The sequence below is a fragment of the Anomaloglossus baeobatrachus genome, chromosome 6 (assembly GCF_048569485.1).
Source record: "Anomaloglossus baeobatrachus isolate aAnoBae1 chromosome 6, aAnoBae1.hap1, whole genome shotgun sequence".
NCBI classification, from domain to species: domain Eukaryota; kingdom Metazoa; phylum Chordata; class Amphibia; order Anura; family Aromobatidae; genus Anomaloglossus; species Anomaloglossus baeobatrachus.
The window spans coordinates 120,594,745-120,615,037 of record NC_134358.1 but is presented as its reverse complement, the minus strand read 5'-3'; the positions used below and the strand labels follow the sequence as shown (position 1 = coordinate 120,615,037).

General features: G+C 46.3%; 1 protein-coding gene across 2 annotated transcripts in view; it reads left to right on the top strand.

The window, feature by feature from the left end:
* SGK3 (serum/glucocorticoid regulated kinase family member 3) overlaps window positions 1–20,293 on the top strand; it is a 150,338-nt gene that overhangs the window by 74,485 nt on the left and 55,560 nt on the right. The window lies entirely within an intron of this gene.

Here is a 20,293-nt window from a genome sequence, read left to right as displayed (position 1 = left end):
TAAAAATAATTTTCCTCTTATTGAAGTCCCTAATTTGCCTTTTTTGCAGCCATACAAAACATCCCCACAAACAGTGTATGATACCCTCACAGTGAAGTCCTCCACACGCACAGTATGATAACGCTACTGTACCCCCTCAACTACCACAGCAAAGTATGGTGACTCTAACACAGTTTAATCCCCAACTGTGGCCCCCACACTGTCCTCCATGCAGTATAAAATGCTTATATACAGTCTAATGACCCCCACACTACTGCACACTAAAAAGGCCCCCACCAGCCCACCAATTAGTATAATGGTCGCTACACATCCCTACTCACAGTATGATGGACCCCACACAAACAATCACACTGTATATTTGCTTGCATGCAGTATAATTGCCCTCAAATAGACCTCAATGAAGTATAAAGGCTCCCTCATATCCCTCCAAATATTATACTCGCCCTCATATTGCCCTCTAAATAGTATATTGACCTCTAACAAGCCCTCCAAATATTATAATTGCCCCCACCTAGCCTTCCATATAGTATAATTAGCCCCACGTAGTCCTCCAAATAGTACAAATGGCAACACATAGAGTATTCTGCACCCCCCATTCTCCTCCATACAGTATAATGCATCCCGTAGTCCTCCATATACTGTACAGTCCCTGACAGAAGTTCTGTCGTTTATCCATGTTATGTAAATAAAAGCTTATAACCTGACTTTAAATTCATCCATTGGTTTCATAAATTACTCTTTTGAAAGCTGAAACCCTCCCAAATTTGGTTTAGGTTAGGAAAATAAAGTTGCTGCAAAGCTGAAATATTGATCATTTAATGAACACGGGTCAGATTTGGCAAGACAAAAGTTTTGTCGCCTTGTCATATAATGCACCCAATCCTAGTTTACATCCTCACCTGTGCTCACTAAATGATCGGTTTAAATTAGTGGGTGTGTATTAAAAGAAACCCGGGACCTTAGGTTGAACTGCAACTTTTCCTTTGACAACATGGCAAAAATCCACCCTGCGACCAAAGCCTTGATTATCAAGAGGCTGAAGGCCAGATCCACTGCAGAGGTGGCTGGCACCTTTTTAATGTGTCTCAGCGTCAAGTACAAAGAATTAAAAAAAGATTGGAAGAGACTGGAGATGTTTCTGACAAGCCGAGGTCCAGCAGACCCTGCAAGACAACTGCTCAGGAGGAACGTTTGTTGGTTAGAAAATCCAAAGCCAGACCCTCTTCTACTGCAGCAGAGCTCCAACAGGCCTGGTCACCTCAAATCCCTGTGTCAACTAGAACAGTTTGTAGGATTCTGTCTCAAAATGGCCTCCATGGTCGAATCCGTGCAAAAAAAGTGTGGCATTTTCCAAGTTCCACAGCCTGCTAAACAGATGGATTTCTCTGATGAATCTTCAGTTGAATTACACCACAGACGCTGCAAATACTGCAGGAAACCTACTGGAGCCCGTATGGATCCAGAAAACAGTTACGTTTGGTGGTGGAAAGATCATGGTCTGGGGTTACATTCAGTATGGGGGTGTGCAAAACATTTGCAAGGTGGAAGACAATATCAATAGCCTAAAATATCAAGAAGTATTAGCTACCTCTTACATTCCCAATCATAAAAGGGGTCACATTCTTCAGCAGGATGGTGCTCCATCTCATAAATCCATCTCTACAACAAAGTTCCTCCTGGCAAAGAAGATAAAGGTGCACAAGGACTGGCCAGCCCAATCACCAGACATGAAAAGTATTGAGCATGTTTGGAGTAGGATGAAAGCGGAAGCTTGGAAGACAAAACCAAAGAATCTAGATGAACTCTGGGAGGCATGTAAGACTGTATTCTTTGCTATTCCTGATGACTTCATCAATAAATTGTATGAACCATTGTTGAACCGCATGGATGCAGTCCTTCAAGCTCATGGAAGTCACACAAAATATTTAAATATGGCTCTAATAGCACCACAACTTCATTGACCAATGTTATGCAACATCATTTTTGTATTAGAAGTTAATTGTTTGAATTTCACATTTCTTTCTGTGGGCGACAAAACTTTTGTTTCATTCTGTGTTCATTAAATGATCAATATTTCAGCTTTGCAGCAACTTTATTTTCATAACCTAAACCAAATTTGGGAGGGTTTCAGCTTTCGAAAGAGTAATTTACAAAACCAATGGATGAATTTAAAGTCAGGTTATAAACTTTTATTTACATAACATGGATAAGCGACAGAACTTCTGTCAGGGACTGTAGTATAATGTACATCCCATAATCCTCCATCGATTAAATTGCACACCCCATAGTCCTCTATAAATTCTCATGCACCATCCATACTCCTGCCGAGGAAGAATGATGGAGCATGCAGCATAGCGCTACCTCTCTCATCACTGTTTACGACTGCATTTGCAATTTTGATACAATTGAAATTGCAATGCCTGGCGTGGGGCCCGGTGATGGCGCAGACACCTGGCCCCCTGACTCATGGGCTCCATAGCTAATGGCGCGGTTTGCCACCATTGGCTTTATGCCACGGATTGCAGTACTGTAGAACCCAAGCATGATGAAGGGTCCTACACCCCGATTCCAGTGGTGTCCCTTACTAGGCTGCTTGCTGTTATTTTGTTAAGTTCCATGTTTTATTTGCTGTAGATCAGCGTTTCTCTATATGCTGATCACTGTATAACCCTGCCCACACCAATGATTGGCAGCTTTCTGCCCATGTTCAGTGTACACAGCAATGCGCCAATGGCAGCAGGGTAACTAAACTTCACAGGAGGAGCCAATGTTTTATGGCACTCGCTGTGAGCTTCAGATGTAGCGAAGCTGGAAGCGTCATGGGACCTCATACAGATTACGTCAGACCTGCAGGGCTGTTGTTGGGGTTAATAAAGTGGTGAAAGAGGGTGCTTTTTTGGTCTTTTATGTCAAATAAAGGATTTTTTGGGTGTTCATGTTTATTTACTTTCAATTACAGATTAGTAATGGGGGTGGCTTAGTGGCAGCTGTGGGCTGCCATTAACTCCCTATTACCCCAATTGTTACTGCACCAGGGCAATCTGGAAGAGCTGGGTAATGTGCCGGGACTGTCGCATCTAATTGATGTGGCAATTTGGGGCGGCTGCAAGCTGATATTTTCAGGCTGGGGGGCACCTAATAACCATGGGCCCCCCAGCCTGAGAATACCAGCCCCCAGTTGTCTGGCTTTATCTTGGCTGGGTATCAAAATTGGAGGAACGGCCGCCATTTTTTTTTTTCAATTATTTATTTAAATAATGCGGTTCCTCCTATTTTGATAACCAGCAAAGACAAGTACATGGCTGGAGGCTGCAGCCTGTAACCGTGGCTTTCTGTGCTGGGTATCATAATATGAGGGGACTCTATGTCAATGTTTTTTTTTATTTTACTGTAAGATATAGACCCACCCATCTGTGATTGGTTGCAGTCAGACGTGCCCCCATGTTGAGTGACAGCATATCTGACTCTTCCAATCATAGACACCAGTGGAAGGTCAGGGGTCTGACCGAAACATTATGCATTGAACTGTGGATTGCATCTGTAAATAAAACACATTAATTTGGAACTTTCAACAAGTGCGAAGTTCTATATTGCAGCCAGTGTAAAAGAGCCTTTATACAGAACGATCTGCTGCAGAGGAAGGCCAGGTTTGCAAATGCTTACTTTTATCTGATTGCACAAGTACTTTTAGAAATGTTGTCATTATTTTTATGTAATTTTTTCTACTGAAGTAATCTGTTTAAAGGTGTGATCACCTCTAGGCAATGTTGCATCATTTATCTCCTTTCCATATGGCTGAACTAACTGGAAGTGATTTCATAAGGTCCCTGTTCTTGTGCTTTGCTCTAGGGGAGTTCAGAAAGTGTCTGGGTTAAAAATTCTTTATCTTCATCAACAGGTTAATTTGATCTGAACATAGACCACATGGTGCTTTCCCAGTACATATATCCTTCTGTCTGTCCACTCTGTGTCATTGTGTAATTATATAAGAAAATTCAAAACTGTTTATATGATAAATTAGTGAATTGGAAATTCACTTTCAAATCAGGTTTAATGTAATGGAATAATAATAAAAAAAGGATTTTCTGCTAAACAATTTCCCTATTTAATACTTTTAGTTTATCACTTTTTTTTAATTTGAGACATTGTGGGATTTTATTTTTGTTTATTATAAAGGGATAGATTTCTGTTTCTCCTGCCTACCATTGGAATGACGACAAAGTCTTACATACATATTGGTTACGCAACATGTGCATATTAATAATATATGAGGCTGCTGACTGTCGTCTTGAAGGGATAGCAAAAGTGCTACTGCCCTGCAGAGTTCAATTACGGTATGGGAGACGAGGGTGCAGAAACCAGGGAAATATTAACAGGCAGGGAATGGATATCTATATATTTGCCAGCCAAGTTATAGTATGACAAGGATAAGATTCACAAATTCTGGGCCGCACTAACTTTGTGTCACCCCAAATATTACAGGAGTAAATATAACAAGAAACGTCCAAGGCAAATTCACTTATAGCTATTCTACAATAACAACCTAACTGGCCTCCACTAATTGGGCTACGCAGGTACCGCACTCTGGCTACTGAGACCTACGCTAGTCCTTAGCAGGTGTCATGTCCCCACCGGAGTTCGCTCCTGCGACTTCTGCTCCAATTGCCAGGCAACGCCGTGTTCCCACCATAGATGGTGCTGGTCATGGGAGAGGAGTCGGTGCCCGTGGCTCTGCTGAGCACAGGCTCCGCTCATCCACTAGGCTGGGTTTCCCTGGAACCTGCAATACCCTGCCTGACTATAGGTGGCGTGTGTCTTCCAGCTGAAGTTGCCATCATTCACCTGCAGCCAATGGGAAGACACCACACCCTTCTTATTCCCCCTCCAGTCATGTGACCACTGCCAGAAATAGTTTGTATTCCTGGTTCCTGTGCTGTTTGTATTTTGATTCCTGTGCACTGACCTTGCTTGTGTTCTGACTACCCTTCTGCCTGTCCTTTTATGTACCTCGCTGCCCGATCCGGATTTTGACCTCTGCTTCGTTTTCTGATTACGTCCTTGCCTGCCGATTTTGTCCCTGTTCTGCAATTCCTGGTTTGACCCTGCCTGACGACTACTCTCCGGACTGCAGCCCTCCACAGGTAGTGATCACCTTGGGCCCTGTCTAATACCAAATCCCTGTATAGGAGTTAAAGGGTTTCAGGGTTCTAGGGGTCCTGCTGGGTGAGTGGCTTCCCTCTAGCCCAGTGATGGCTAACCTGTGGCACTCCAGCTGTTGCAAAACTACAATTCCCATCATGCCTGGCCATTCAAAGCAAAAGCTTTGGTTGTGAAGACATGATGGGAATTGTAGTTTTGCAACAGCTGGAGTGCCACAGGTTAGCCATCACTGCTCTAGCCTGTCCATTACAGCCCGTCTGAGTCTGTGGATCCAGGCAGGCGTTACAGCAGGTATGCACACTGGTAAGGAACACACAGTATTGTTGGGGGTGCGTCCACTCCCCGGTAGCTGGATGCCATGATGCTCAGGTTGTTCGTTGGTGTGCACTCTCCTTCTAGGGCAGGGGTGAACTTCTCCTCTTCTGCAGACTCTTTGTTCCTTAACTTCTCCAGATGTCGTGTCTCCTCATTTTTGGAAATGCCGACCTTAGGAGCTTCCCACTCCGGTATTCACTCAACCAGTACTAGGGCTCTGCCATGGTCCGGCTCAAAGTCTCTCTTGTAGCTCGGCACCACACTCCTGTCCCAACCACCATTCTACGACTGTCTCCTCTCTCCTTAGGCGACCTGTCTTCTCCGGTTTCAGAAGAGATCGTCAGCTCTGCTGGCTGGTCCACAAAACACAGGGAAGCACTGTTTCTTAATGCCACAGCATGCTTAACCATTCATAGGGATGATACCCCTACAGCCTCCAGTGCTATCTACATATAAAGATCAAAATAGAGCAGGACTCTATGTGATTTTTAAAGGGCATTTACACTGCAAGATAACGTGAATGAGTGTTTTTAAAAGCGCTCCTTTTACGATTCTCTTTCCATGTAAAGAGGATGATCATGTCTGTAATGATGAGTCTACCTGCATAAATGACCACAGATCGGTAAAAGTTTACTGATTGCCAGATGTATCATGCCACCATTCAATCCATATAAACAAACACATAGGGGGCTACATTGCAACTCTCAGAAAAGTCAAGTGACTATTTTAAAGCTCTGATTTTGCTGTAAATAAAACAGCCAAGTTACAGAGAAGTCACATGCATACAACTTGCATTAATGTTTCAAGGCAGGTGAGTTACTTGCAACCAGCGACAGAAAATCCTACCCATTTTAGAAGCATTTCCATCTCGCACAGTCACAGTATGTCGTAGGTTGCAAGACGACCCTATAGGGAATCATTGCATCCAATATTGCAATGTGTCGTTCTGAATTCAGTGACATGCGACACATGTGGGTCTGTATCCCTAACCTAATTACATTCTCAGCACACAACTTATGACTTCATGCAGAAGTGTTTTATATCTAGTCACAACAAGCAAAGCATCCATTGAACTGTGTGGGAACATGATGCATCTGCTTATGCCTTGGATTTTCAAAGATGTTTGTATTTTTTTTTTTTTTCCTTGTCTGAGAATATTTTTGCAGTAGTGTTGTATGGAGCACCATAGAACAGGTGATACCATCTTCTCCATAGTATAGTGCCACATGGTCTTTTTGTACAACTGGTGTGAATGGAGTTTTGGGTGTCTTCTCTGTTAGGGTTTACTCTTTCCTCTTTAGGACCCTGCGGAGATCGTTTCCTTTCAGCTGCGATTGTTATCCCTCACCCCTTGTCTTTGTATACCTGCATTTCCCCTGTGTATGCTGGTGGTGGTAAAGTTAATTTCTATACATTCCTGCAAGCAGTTGGCTTGTAATAATCTGGAGAAATGTTGTTGTGTCTTCCTATACCGAAGTCATTTTGGAGATAAGTTGCTTGTGTGCTTTCCCCTGTTTGTTTTCCCTGTCTTTTTTAGAACTTGGTGGGGTTGACTAGCACTCATCCCACCCGTTCATTATCTAGGGCCCAGTTCAGGGTCAGCCAGGGCCAGGTATCCTGCTTGGCACATAGCTGTTGAACCTATCTAGGGACGTCAGGGGAGCTAGGGGCCAGCAGAAGGTTTTATCAGGGATCACCATCTCCCCTCCCCTAGACACCTGGCTTCCCTCTTCCGTCCCATCCCTTTTCATCGTTCACGCTGTATTTTCTCATACCTAGCGTGACAGTTCCTTTTTCTCTGTGCCAACCCATTACCTACTAGGTTCATATTTGTCATTATTTTTTATTTTATTTATTACACTAAATGACCATTTCTTCAGCGCTCTATTGGGAGACCCAGACGATTGGGGTATAGCTACTGCCCTCCGGAGGCCACACAAAGCACTACACTAAAAAGTGCAAGGCCCCTCCCCTTCTGGCTATACCCCCCCGTGGTATCACGGGTTCTCCAGTTTTCAAGCTTTGTGCGAAGGAGGTCAGACATCCACGCATAGCTCCACAGATTTTAGTCAGCAGTAGCTGCTGACTATTTCGGATGGAAGAAAAGAGGGCCCATATAGGGCCCCCAGCATGCTCCCTTCTCACCCGTGGATGGTGTTGTAAGGTTGAGGTACCTATTGCTGGTACAGGGGCTGGAGCCCCACATGCTGTTTTCCTTCCACATCCCCTTGTAGGGCTCTGTGGAAGTGGGATCCTGCCGGCCTCTAAGCTCTGACGCCGGGCTCCATCCACAGACCCATAGCACCTGATGGATACGGAGCAGGAGTACAATCAGGGACAAGGCCCTGCATCATACAGGTACTCTGTGTCCCCGGCAGGCACAGACACACTCCGGGCTGGCTTGGTGTTGTAGTGCGCCGCGGACCGTAACGATTGAGTTGGTGTTCCTGCAGTTTACTGGGGGACTTTTGTGTTGTGGGAACGCAGCGCCGACCCCCACTGGACCGGCGGCGCTGCTGTGACTTGTAGTGCGCCGGGGACACGCCGACCGCGCTTTTACGGCGGCGGCGTTTATAAATCCAGTCCCCGGCTTTTGCGGCCTAGCTCCGCTTCGTTCCCGCCCCCACCCTGTCAATCAGGGTAGGGGAGAGACGCTGTTTCGCAGCAGCGACGAGGGCTGGAGCCTGATTTACATGCTCCAGCCCTCTCACTAGGCATAGAGGGAAGCAGGCTTCCCGCTCTTAGCCAGGAACGCCCAGGGCCCGCCCCCCCTCCTCTCCCAGGACGCCGGCAGCCATTACATGCAGTCTGGCTGGAGGAAGGACGCAAGGCTCTGGGAGACCTGGACTAGGGGGCTTTTGGCGACCACACACCCGCTCTTAAGCGGGCGGTAAGCGGCATTTCAGCTGGCCCCTCTAGTGCCTCAGTGTGTATTGGTGTACTGTGTCACCAGATATATATATTTATTTATTTTTTGCACTGTGAGGTCGCTTCCTGGCTGGATACCCCAGATCGCTCTGAGGAGGCAGCAACATGTCATCCACAAAACGCAAGGCTGCCAAGGCTAGGGCTGTGTACACTGCGTGTGCTGCATGTGGGGCTGCTCTACCAGCAGGTTCCAAAGACCCCCATTGTGTGCAATGCTCAGATCCGGTGCTGCTTCGCCAGCCGGAGTCCGGAGGGGTAGTGACCCAGGCTGAGACGCTTGTAAGTCCTGCCCCGGTGTCAGGGACAGACTTTGCAGTTTTTGCTGATGGAATGTCTGTGACTATGGCAAAAATCCTTGAAACTTTGCAATCCATGACTGGGGCTCAGTCTATGGACACGGCGAGGTCTCTGTCCTCTAATCCCCCTCAGTTGGAATTAATCCAGACTGCAAGGGGGTCCCCGGCTTCCCAGGCTGAGTATTATGACTCAGATGATAGCCCCAGCCACCCTAAGCGAGCTCGCTGGGAAAGACCCTCAACGTCATCACACTGCTCAGGGTCTCAGCGCAATCAGTCGCCCTGTGATGCGTCTGAAGAGAGTGATCAGGAGTCTTATCCTGGAACCCCTCTCAATCTGGATACCCCGGATGGGGACGCCATGGTAAACGAGCTTATCTCAGCCATCAATAGACTGTTGGATATTTCTCCCCCAGCTCCTTCTGCAGAGGAGGCAGCTGCAGAGCAGGAGAAGTTTCGTTTCCTCTATCCCAAGCGTAAATTGAGTGCTTTCTTGGATCACTCTGACTTCAGAGAGTCAATCCAGAAACACGACGCTCATCCAGAAAGGCGTTTCTCTAAACGTTCTAAGGATACACGTTTTCCTTTCCCCCCTGATGTGGTCAAGCGCTGGACCCAGTGTCCAAAAGTAGACCCCCCGATTTCCAAACTTGCAGCTAGATCCATAGTTGCAGTGGAGGATGGCGCTTCACTTAAGGATGCCAATGACAGACAGATGGACCTTTGGTTAAAATCTGTCTATGAAGCTATCGGCGCGTCGTTTGCTCCAGCATTCGCAGCCGTATGGGCACTCCAAGCTATTTCAGCTGGTTTGGCAAAAGTGGATGCTATCATACATCCAGCGGTGCCGCAAGTGGCGTCCCTTACCTCGCAGATGTCTGCGTTTGCGTCTTACGCTATCAATGCGGTCCTAGAATCTACCAGCCGCACCTCAATGGCGTCCGCCAATTCGGTAGTTTTGCGCAGAGCCTTGTGGTTAAAGGACTGGAAAGCAGATGCTGGTTCCAAAAAATGTTTAACCAGCTTGCCTTTATCTAGAGATAGACTGTTTGGCGAGCCATTGGCTGACATCATTAAACAGTCCAAGGGTAAAGACTCTTCCTTACCCCAGCCCAGATCAAGCAAACCTCAGCAGAAAAAATGGCAGCAGAGGTTTCAGTCCTTTCGAGGTTCGGGCAAGACACAATTCTCCTCGTCCAAAGGGACTCAGAGGACGCAAAGAGTCTCAGATTCCTGGCGGGCTCACGCACGCCCCAAGAAAGCAAATGGAGGAACCGCTTCCAAAGCGGCTACCTCATGACTTCCAGCCCCCCCCCTCCGCATCTCCGGTCGGGGGCAGGCTCTCCCGCTTTTCCGACATTTGGATGTCACAGGTCAAAGACCGGTGGGTGACAAACATTTTGTCTCGCGGGTACAGAATCGAGTTCAGTTCTCGTCCTCCAGCTCGGTTCTTCAGAACCTCCCCACATCCAGACCGAGCAGATGCCCTGCTGCAGGCGGTGGACTCCCTAAGAGCGGAAGGAGTAGTGGTTCCTGTACCGCCTCAGGAACAAGGGCGAGGGTTTTACTCCAATCTCTTTGTGGTTCCAAAAAAGGACGGCTCGTTCCGTCCTGTTCTGGATCTAAAGCTGCTCAACAAACATGTGCACGCCAGACGGTTCCGGATGGAAACCCTCCGCTCTGTCGTTGCCTCAATGTCTCAAGGAGACTTCCTTGCCTCAATAGACATCAAAGATGCTTATCTCCACGTGCCGATTGCTACAGAACATCAACGTTTTCTACGTTTTGTGATAGGAAACGACCATCTTCAGTTCGTAGCTCTGCCATTCGGTCTGGCGACAGCCCCCCGGGTCTTCACCAAGGTCATGGCGGCGGTGGTAGCAGTCTTGCACTCTCAGGGACACTCGGTGATCCCTTACCTAGACGATCTACTTGTCAAGGCACCCTCTCAAGAGGCATGCCAACTCAGTCTACATGCTACGCTGGAGACTCTACAGACGTTCGGATGGATCATCAACTTTCCAAAGTCGAATCTGTCACCGTCACAGTCGCTAACGTATCTTGGCATGGAGTTTCATACTCGAGCAGCGAGAGTGAAGCTTCCGCTGAACAAGCAGCGGTCCCTACAGACAGGGGTGCAATCCCTCCTTCAAGGCCAGTCGCACCCCTTACGGCGCCTCATGCACTTCCTCGGGAAGATGGTGGCAGCCATGGAAGCAGTTCCCTTTGCGCAGTTTCATCTGCGCCCACTTCAATGGGACATTCTCCGCCAATGGGACGGGAAGTCAACGTCCCTGGACAGGAAAGTCTCTCTTTCCCAGACGGCCAAGGACTCTCTACAATGGTGGCTCCTTCCCACCTCATTGTCTCAGGGAAGATCCTTCCTGCCCCCATCCTGGGCAGTGGTCACGACAGATGCGAGTCTGTCAGGGTGGGGAGCAGTGTTTCTCCACCACAGGGCCCAGGGGACGTGGACTCCGCAGGAGTCCACCCTTCAGATCAATGTTCTGGAAATCAGGGCAGTGTATCTTGCCCTACTGGCCTTCCAACAGTGGCTGGAAGGAAAGCAGATCCGAATCCAGTCGGACAACTCCACAGCGGTGGCATACATCAACCACCAAGGAGGGACGCGCAGTCGGCAAGCATTCCAAGAAGTCCGGCGCATTCTAATGTGGGTGGAGGACACAGCATCCACCATATCCGCGGTTCACATCCCAGGCGTAGAAAATTGGGAAGCAGACTTCCTCAGTCGCCAGGGCATGGACGCAGGGGAGTGGTCCCTTCACCCGGACGTGTTTCAGGAAATCTGTCGCCGATGGGGAGTGCCGGACGTCGACCTAATGGCGTCCCGGCACAACAACAAGGTCCCGGCATTCATGGCGAGGTCGCGCGATCAAAGAGCTCTGGCGGCAGACGCATTAGTTCAAGATTGGTCGCAGTTCCGGCTCCCATACGTCTTCCCACCTCTGGCACTCTTGCCCAGAGTGTTACGCAAGATCAGATCCGATTGCAGCCGCGTCATACTCGTCGCCCCAGACTGGCCGAGGAGATCGTGGTATCCGGATCTGTGGCATCTCACGGTCGGTCGACCGTGGTCACTGCCAGACCGACCAGACTTACTGTCCCAAGGGCCGTTTTTCCATCAGAATTCTGCGGCCCTGAACCTGACTGTGTGGCCATTGAGTCCTGGATCCTAGCGTCTGCAGGATTATCCCAAGGAGTTGTAGCCACAATGAGACAGGCTAGAAAGTCGACTTCTGCTAAGATCTACCACAGAACGTGGAAGATTTTCTTATCCTGGTGTTCCGCTCAGGGAGTGTCTCCCTGGCCATTTGCATTGCCCACTTTTCTTTCTTTCCTGCAATCGGGGTTAGAAAAGGGCTTGTCGCTCAGCTCCCTTAAAGGGCAAGTATCGGCACTATCCGTGTTTTTTCAGAAGCGTCTAGCACGTCTTCCTAAGGTGCGCACGTTCCTGCAGGGGGTCTGTCATATTGTGCCCCCGTACAAGCGGCCGTTAGATCCATGGGATCTGAACAGGGTTCTAGTTGCTCTCCAGAAGCCGCCTTTCGAGCCTCTGAAGGAAGTTTCCTTTTTTCGCCTGTCACAGAAAGTGGCGTTTCTTGTTGCGATCACATCGCTTCGGCGAGTGTCGGAGCTGGCAGCTCTGTCATCCAAGGCTCCCTTCCTGGTGTTCCACCAGGACAAGGTAGTGCTGCGCCCCATTCCGGAGTTTCTCCCTAAGGTCGTCTCCTCGTTTCATCTTAATCAGGATATATCCTTGCCTTCCTTTTGTCCTCATCCGGTTCACCGGTATGAAAAGGACTTGCGTTTGCTGGATCTGGTGAGAGCACTCAGAATCTACATTTCCCGCACGGCGCCCATGCGCCGTTCCGATGCACTTTTTGTCCTTGTCGCTGGTCCGCGCAAGGGGTTGCAGGCTTCTAAAGCCACCCTGGCTCGATGGATCAAAGAACCAATTCTAGAGGCCTACCGTTCTGCGGGGCTTCCGGTTCCTTCAGGGCTAAAAGCCCACTCAACCAGAGCCGTGGGTGCGTCCTGGGCATTACGACACCAGGCTTCGGCTCAACAGGTGTGCCAGGCAGCTACCTGGTCGAGTCTGCACACTTTCACCAAACATTATCAGGTGCATACCTATGCTTCGGCGGATGCCAGCTTAGGTAGAAGAGTCCTGCAGGCGGCAGTGACATCCCCGTAGGGGAGGGCTGTTTTGCAGCTCTAACATGAGGTATCTCTTTACCCACCCAGGGACAGCTTTTGGACGTCCCAATCGTCTGGGTCTCCCAATAGAGCGCTGAAGAAGAAGGGAATTTTGTTACTTACCGTAAATTCCTTTTCTTCTAGCTCTTATTGGGAGACCCAGCACCCGCCCTGTTGTCCTTCGGGATTTTTTTGTTGTATTGCGGGTACACATGTTGTTCATGTTGAACGGTTTTTCAGTTCTCCGATGTTATTCGGAGTTAATTTGTTTAAACCAGTTATTGGCTTCCTCCTTCTTGCTTTGGCACTAAAACTGGAGAACCCGTGATACCACGGGGGGGTATAGCCAGAAGGGGAGGGGCCTTGCACTTTTTAGTGTAGTGCTTTGTGTGGCCTCCGGAGGGCAGTAGCTATACCCCAATCGTCTGGGTCTCCCAATAAGAGCTAGAAGAAAAGGAATTTACGGTAAGTAACAAAATTCCCTTCTTTATTAAAGACCAATCTAGTAATGAATTGGATCTCTCTTGGCCTTGAGAACAACAGACATTTTTTGTGGCAAAGGTTTCTCTGGGTATTGAAGTCTTTCTGCAGAAATATTGGTTTCCATGGAACGGTTTGCGTCTTGCGGTTTCTAAAAATTAGATGGTGCTACAGCCGTGAGCTGAACTTCCCATTCTACTTCTCAGAGATGCGCTACAGATTTAAGATCTGGAGACTGTGAAGACCAAGGTAGCAAGGCAAACTAGTTATCATGTTCCTGGAATCAATTCATAACTGTTCTCCCTTTGTGGTATGGTGGATGGTCCTGCTGGAAGGGGGTAAACGACTGCCATGAGGGGATTAACTTGGTTGGCCACAATGCTTTGGTAAGGGGTGCTTCACACACAGCGAGCTCACTGCCGAGATCGCTGCTGAGTCATGCTTTTTGTGACGCAGCAGTGACCTCATTAGCGATCTCGCTGTGTGTGACAATGAGCAGCGATCTGGCCCCTGCTGCGAGATCGCTGCTCGTTACACACAGCCCTGGTTCGTTTTCTTCAAAGCCGCTCTCCCGCTGTGACACACAGATCGCTGTGTGTGACAGCGAGAGAGCGACAAATGAAGCGAGCAGGGAGCAGGAGCCGGCGTCTGACAGCTGAGGTAAGCTGTATCCAAGATAAACATCGGGTAACCAAGGTGGTTACCCGATATTTACCTTAGTTACCAGCCTCTGCAGCTCTCACGCTGCCTGTGCTGCCGGCTCCGGCTCTCTGCACATGTAGCTGCTGTACACATCGGGTTAATTAACCCGATGTGTACAGCAGCTAGGAGAGCAAGGAGCCAGCGCTAAGCAGTGTGCGCGGCTCCCTGCTCTCTGCACATGTAGCTGCATTACACATCGGGTTAATTAACCCGATGTGTACTGTAGCTAGGAGAGCAAGGAGCCAGCGCTCAGTGTGCGCGGCTCCCTGCTCCCTGCTCACACAGCTAAGCGGTGTGCGCTGGTAACTAATGTAAACATCGGGTAACCATACCCGATGTTTACCTTAGTTACCAGTCTCCGCAGCTTCCAGACGGCGGCTCCGTGCAAGCGCAGCGTCGCTTGCACGTCGCTGCTGGCTGGGGGCTGTTCACTGGTCGCTGGTGAGATCTGCCTGTTTGACAGCTCACCAGCGACCATGTAGCGATGCAGCAGCGATCCTGACCAGGTCAGATCGCTGGTCGGATCGCTGCTGCATCGCTAAGTGTGAAGGTACCCTAAGCCCTGCTATACGCTACATCCATTCACAGGTATTGAAACATATCATGCACACATATCCTGCACTATTACTCCACCTTCACCTGACTGAACTGTTTAGTCATAGGAAGGATTAATCGATTCATGGTACTTATAACAAATTCTGACCCTCCCTAGAGCATAATGAAATAGACATCTTGATTCATTTGACTAGGCAATGTTTTCCTCTGATAGACAATGCCTATGATCACCAGAGTCTGATGCAAGCAGAAAATCCAATACACAAAACAGACTCTTTGCAGAAGTTATGAAAAAAAAACATACATACAGTGGTATGTAAAGGTTTGTGCACCCCTGGTCAAAATTAGTGTTATTGTGAACAGTTAAGCAAGTTGAAGATGAAATGATCTCTAAATGGCATAACGTGAAAGATCACACATTTCCTTTGCATTTTAAGCAAAAAGAAATGTATTTTTATCTTTTACATTTTAAAAATTACACAAAGGAAAATGGGTTGATGCAAAAGTTTGGGCACCCTTGGAGATTTGTGTGCTCAGATAACTTTGACCAAGATTTCAGACCTTATTTAGCCTGTTAGGGTTATAGCTTGTTCACTATCATCATTAGGAAATGCCAGGTGATGCAAATTTCATAGCTTTATAAAAACCAAGCCTCCTTTAACCTTGTGCCAAAAAAAAGAGCAGCCATGGCTTCTTCTAAGCAGCTGCCTAGCACTCTGAAAATGAAAATGGTGGAGGCCCACAAAGCAGGAGAAAGCTATAAGAAGATAGCAAAGTGTTTTCAAGTTGCCCTTTCCTCAGTTTGAAATGTAAGAAATGTCAGTTACGAGAAAGAGTAGAGGTCAAGATAAGGTCTGGAAAACCAAGCAAAATGTCTGTGAGAGCTGCTCGTAGGATTGCTAGAGCGGCAAATCAGAACAGAACCCCTGATTGACTAACTGTAAAAGACCTTCAGGAAGATTTAGCAGACTCTGGAGTTGTGGTACATTGTTCTACTGTTCAGAGACATCTGCACAAATATGGCCTTCATGGAAAAGTCCTCAGAAGAAAACCTCTCTTGCATTTTTACCATAAAATTCAGCGTCAGAAGTAGGCAAAAGAATATCTAAAGAAGATGTATTTTGGAAACAAGTCCTGTGAAGCGATGAGGTTAAAAAAGAACTCTTTGGCCACAATGATTGATGTGGAGAAAAAAGGACACAGAATTTCAAGAAAAGAGTATCTCATCAACCATTAATCATGGGGATGGATCAATCATGTGGTGGGATTCTGCTGCAGCCAATGGCATAGAGAACATTTTACGGGTAGAAGAAACAATGGATTCAATGAAATTTCAATTAATTCTTGATGCAAACATAACGCTATATGTAAAAAAGCTGAAGTTGAAAAGAGGATGGCTTCCACAAATGGATATTATCCTAAACACATGTGAAAATCCATAATAGACAACCTCAAAAGGTGCAAGCTGAAGGTTTTACAATGGCCCCTGATCTGAACATCATTGAAAATCTGTGGCTAAACCTCAAAAGAGCAGTGCATGCAAGACGACTCAGGAATCTCACAGAACTGGAAGACTTTTCCAAGTAAGAATGGACGAAAATCTCTCAAATAAGAATTCAAACACTCTTGGTTTGCTACAAAAAGCGTGTATAAGCTATGATACTTGCCAAAGGGGGTGCTCCTAGGTACTAACTGTTTAGGGTGCCCAAACTTTTGAATCGACCCATTTTCCATTTTTGTTAATTTAAAAATGGAAAACATGAAAATATAAATAAATAAAAAAAAATAAATATATATATTTTAGGGGAATAATATTATAATTATATATTATATTATATTATAATAATAATATATATATATATATATATATATATATATATAATATATATATTATAATATAATATATAATTATAATATTATTCCCCTAAAATACAAAGGAAAGGTGTCATCATTAACTTCAAACATCCGTTCTTTGCCGTGCGGCACAATACGGCGCTCTGCAGAACAAACGCAACCGTTTTTTTTTTGCCGCCAGTTGTGTTTTTTCCCGCATAGACTTGCATTAGCGCCGTATTGTGCCGCACGGCCTTGCGTTGCGTCCGTTTTTTGTCGGATACGGCATATTTAGCCCACGTGGCGGCCGGATGGAACATTGCCTGGCACGTTGTTTTGTGCAGCGAAGAAACCGCATCGCGCTTGATGCGGCACAATTCACAGTGCAAGCCTATGGACGCCGGATGCGGCGTCCTGCAGCAAAAATCGCATCCGGCCGCCTGATGCGGTTTTTTGTACTGCGCATGCTCAGTATTAAGCCGCATCCGTCAAAAACCAGACAGGTTGCATGGAAAAACAAATGCAACGGATCCGTTTTTTTCGCCGCATCCGTTGCATAGGTTTTTGAGCCGGATTGTGCCGCTCAGCACAAACCGGATGTGTGAAAGCAGCCTTAGCTGTTCACAATAACAGTAATTTTAACGAGGGGTGCCCAAACCTTTTCATGCCACTGTATCTTTTATTAAACACCTAACACATCAATTATCATTAAAAAGATGCAACTTTGGTAACACATACTCCTGGCGATGTCTTTATGGAGTATATAACCTTACACTGTAACAATCTAATAACGACTAATCCTCAAGGTAAATCATAAAAATACATGATGGTATATAGAGGTTTTAATATAAAGATAGGGCTAAATGCTTTCAGTATACATTTGAAGTTTAATATGATCAAGCATGGAGAGGTAGTTTCAAAAGTAAAGTGCCTGTGCCAATAGAATGCCAACCTGAATAGTAAGATGTTTAAGGCACCACAAAAGAACAGCCTTGATGGAATAGGGAAATCCTAAATTTTATTCATCATTGAACAAGCAACATGAGAAAAAAGATTGGCACTCAAGGAAAAATAAAGTTTCTTTTCCTTAATCTTATTTATTCCATTTTCTTCAAAAAAATGTACACGATTCAGAAGATGCAGACCTTTTTCAAACCATGTACATGTAGCAGAGCATGGGAAAGCTGGGTGGTGAGGGAAAGAGCTTTTTTCCCTCCGCACAAAACGTTCCCATCCCCTGATTGTATCTTTGTCCCCCCTCGTAGATAGCTCTACAAATACTATAATGGCCCCTACATAGCCTTCCATATAGTATAATGGGTTCCACATAACCCTTCATATATTCATATAGTCCTCCATGTATTATAATTAACCCGCTAGTCCTCCATATATTATACTGCACCCCCTAGTAATCCAGATATTATAATGCAGCACCCATAGTCCTCCATCTATTATACTGCACCCCATAGTACTCCATGCATTATAATTCACCCCACTGTTCTCCATATATTATAAAGCAGCCCCTATAGTCTTCCATATATTATAATGCAGCCCCCATAGTCCTGCATGTTTAATCATGCACCCCATAGTCCTCCATATATTATACTGCACCCATAGTCCTCCATGTATTATAATGCACCCATAGTTCTCCATCTATTATACTGTACCCCATAGTCCTCCATGTATTATACTGCACCCATAGTCCTCCATGCATTATAATTCACCCCACTGTTCTCCATATATTATAAAACAGCCCCTATAGTCTTCCATATATTATAATGCAGCCCCATAGTCCTCCATATTTTATAATGCACGCAATAGTCCTTCATATTGTATTATGCAGCCCACATACCGTTTAATGGTCTCCATGTATGACATTCAGAAAAATGCATCTGCATTATATTATAATGCACCCCCAAAGTCCTCCATGTTTTCTAATGCAGCCCCATAGTACTTCATAATGTAGTATATAGAAAAAGTCCAGCTCACCCAATGGAGATGGCTAAATATTTGATCGGTGCACGGAAAAGAAAACAGGATCCCTCTGCAGCAGGAAGTAGTGTAGGAAATTATTCAGCATCCAGATCAATAGATTGAGAATTTTATGCTTTTATGAAGTTTGGTTAAAAATCAATTTTCCTTTATTCCAATCTACTGATCTGGATGCTGGATAATTTCCTACACTACTTCCTTCAAAATGTAGTATGCAGCCTCCATACCATTTAATGCACTCTATAGTTTTCCATGTATTATAATGCACACCCATAAACCTCCATATATTATAATGCAGCCCCATAGTCCTTCGTATTATATTATGCAGCCCTCATACAATTTAATGCACCAGATAGGTCTCCAGGTGTCTTTCATATTGTATTATGCAGCCCCCATACCATTTAATGCACCCTCATAGGTTTCTGGCCACTGTTCCCACTGATTAAAAAAAATAAACAAGTCCTCCAGGGTCAGATACTGAGAGCAAAGGGCCCCTGTGCAAGAATTGACCATGCCCGCCTATTCATTTTCACCTGGGCCAGTGATGTCTCTACGCTGCTCAGTCTGTTTTACAGGCTGCAGTAATAATGTCACACATGACAACCTTAGCTAATCACAGGGCTCCGCTACTGAAGCCATCTACCTTGGCATGACGGCTGAGCTCAGTGATTGGCTCCAGCAGTCACATGTTTTAGTCATGACATCACAACTGCAAACATAGACCAGAGCAGCAGCAAAGAGGAATTGCTGGTCATGAGGAGGATAAGTGACCCTGAATTTGTTTTTCCCTAGCACAAGACTATGAGCATTAAAACATAATTACAGTAGAAAATAAATATAATATATACACACAATCACATACATACATACATACTATTTATGCACAGAGATACATATACTATATACACACACATACTATATACACACACAAGCACACATATTATATATACATACTATTTATGCACAGCGATACATATACTGTATGCACACATCCACATACACATCATATATACATTCACATACACATATGCTATATATACAGACACGTGCACAAATATAATACTGTACAAGCAACATGGGTATGTATGTAAAAACAAAGAGACAGATGAAATAAGTATATACCGTACTCACCTCTGTTTCGTCATAAGTTGCTGATGACCCATGACGATGTCCGTCTCTTCCTCTCCTGCTGTGGATGTGGAGCTGTGAGGCCTCCATCTTCCTGCTGCCCCTCAGCTCTGTCCTCCACTCCTACAAAAATCGGCTCCACACACACAGGTTTAGGAATCGGCTCCTCTTTGGCTGAAGCCTCTATCCTCTCGAGTGATGAGTGCTGGCACCTTCTCCCCCACGCTCTTAGCCAGGGGCAGAGTGTTCTGCAGAGCTGAGAGCTGCAGGGAAGCATAGCATGGGTCTCCTACTGGTTCCGGTGCCCATCGGCAGAGACGTCGAATGCAGGCACAGCGCCACAATGTGGAAGAATGCAGTCAGCCCTCCGATCCATCCTTCATCATTTCTGTGTGTGATGACGGGCAAACGAGGGACCAATGCCGCCACGGACACCGGGCCCTCCTGACTCATGGGCAACATAGCAGCCGCATGGTCTGCCACTGAACAGCGCAGTTCCTCTCTCACAGAGGAGCCGGCTGCTTCTCTGCAGGGCAGGCACCGGGCCCCTAACTCTGCCCAATCTCTGCGACCGCGATCGGTACTCCCCTGCTAATTGACTTAAAATGGGAAAGGTTTATTCTGGTTTCACGGCAAGCCGTTTTGACATTTCAGTATTTATGTTCATTCTTTTGACCATTTAATAA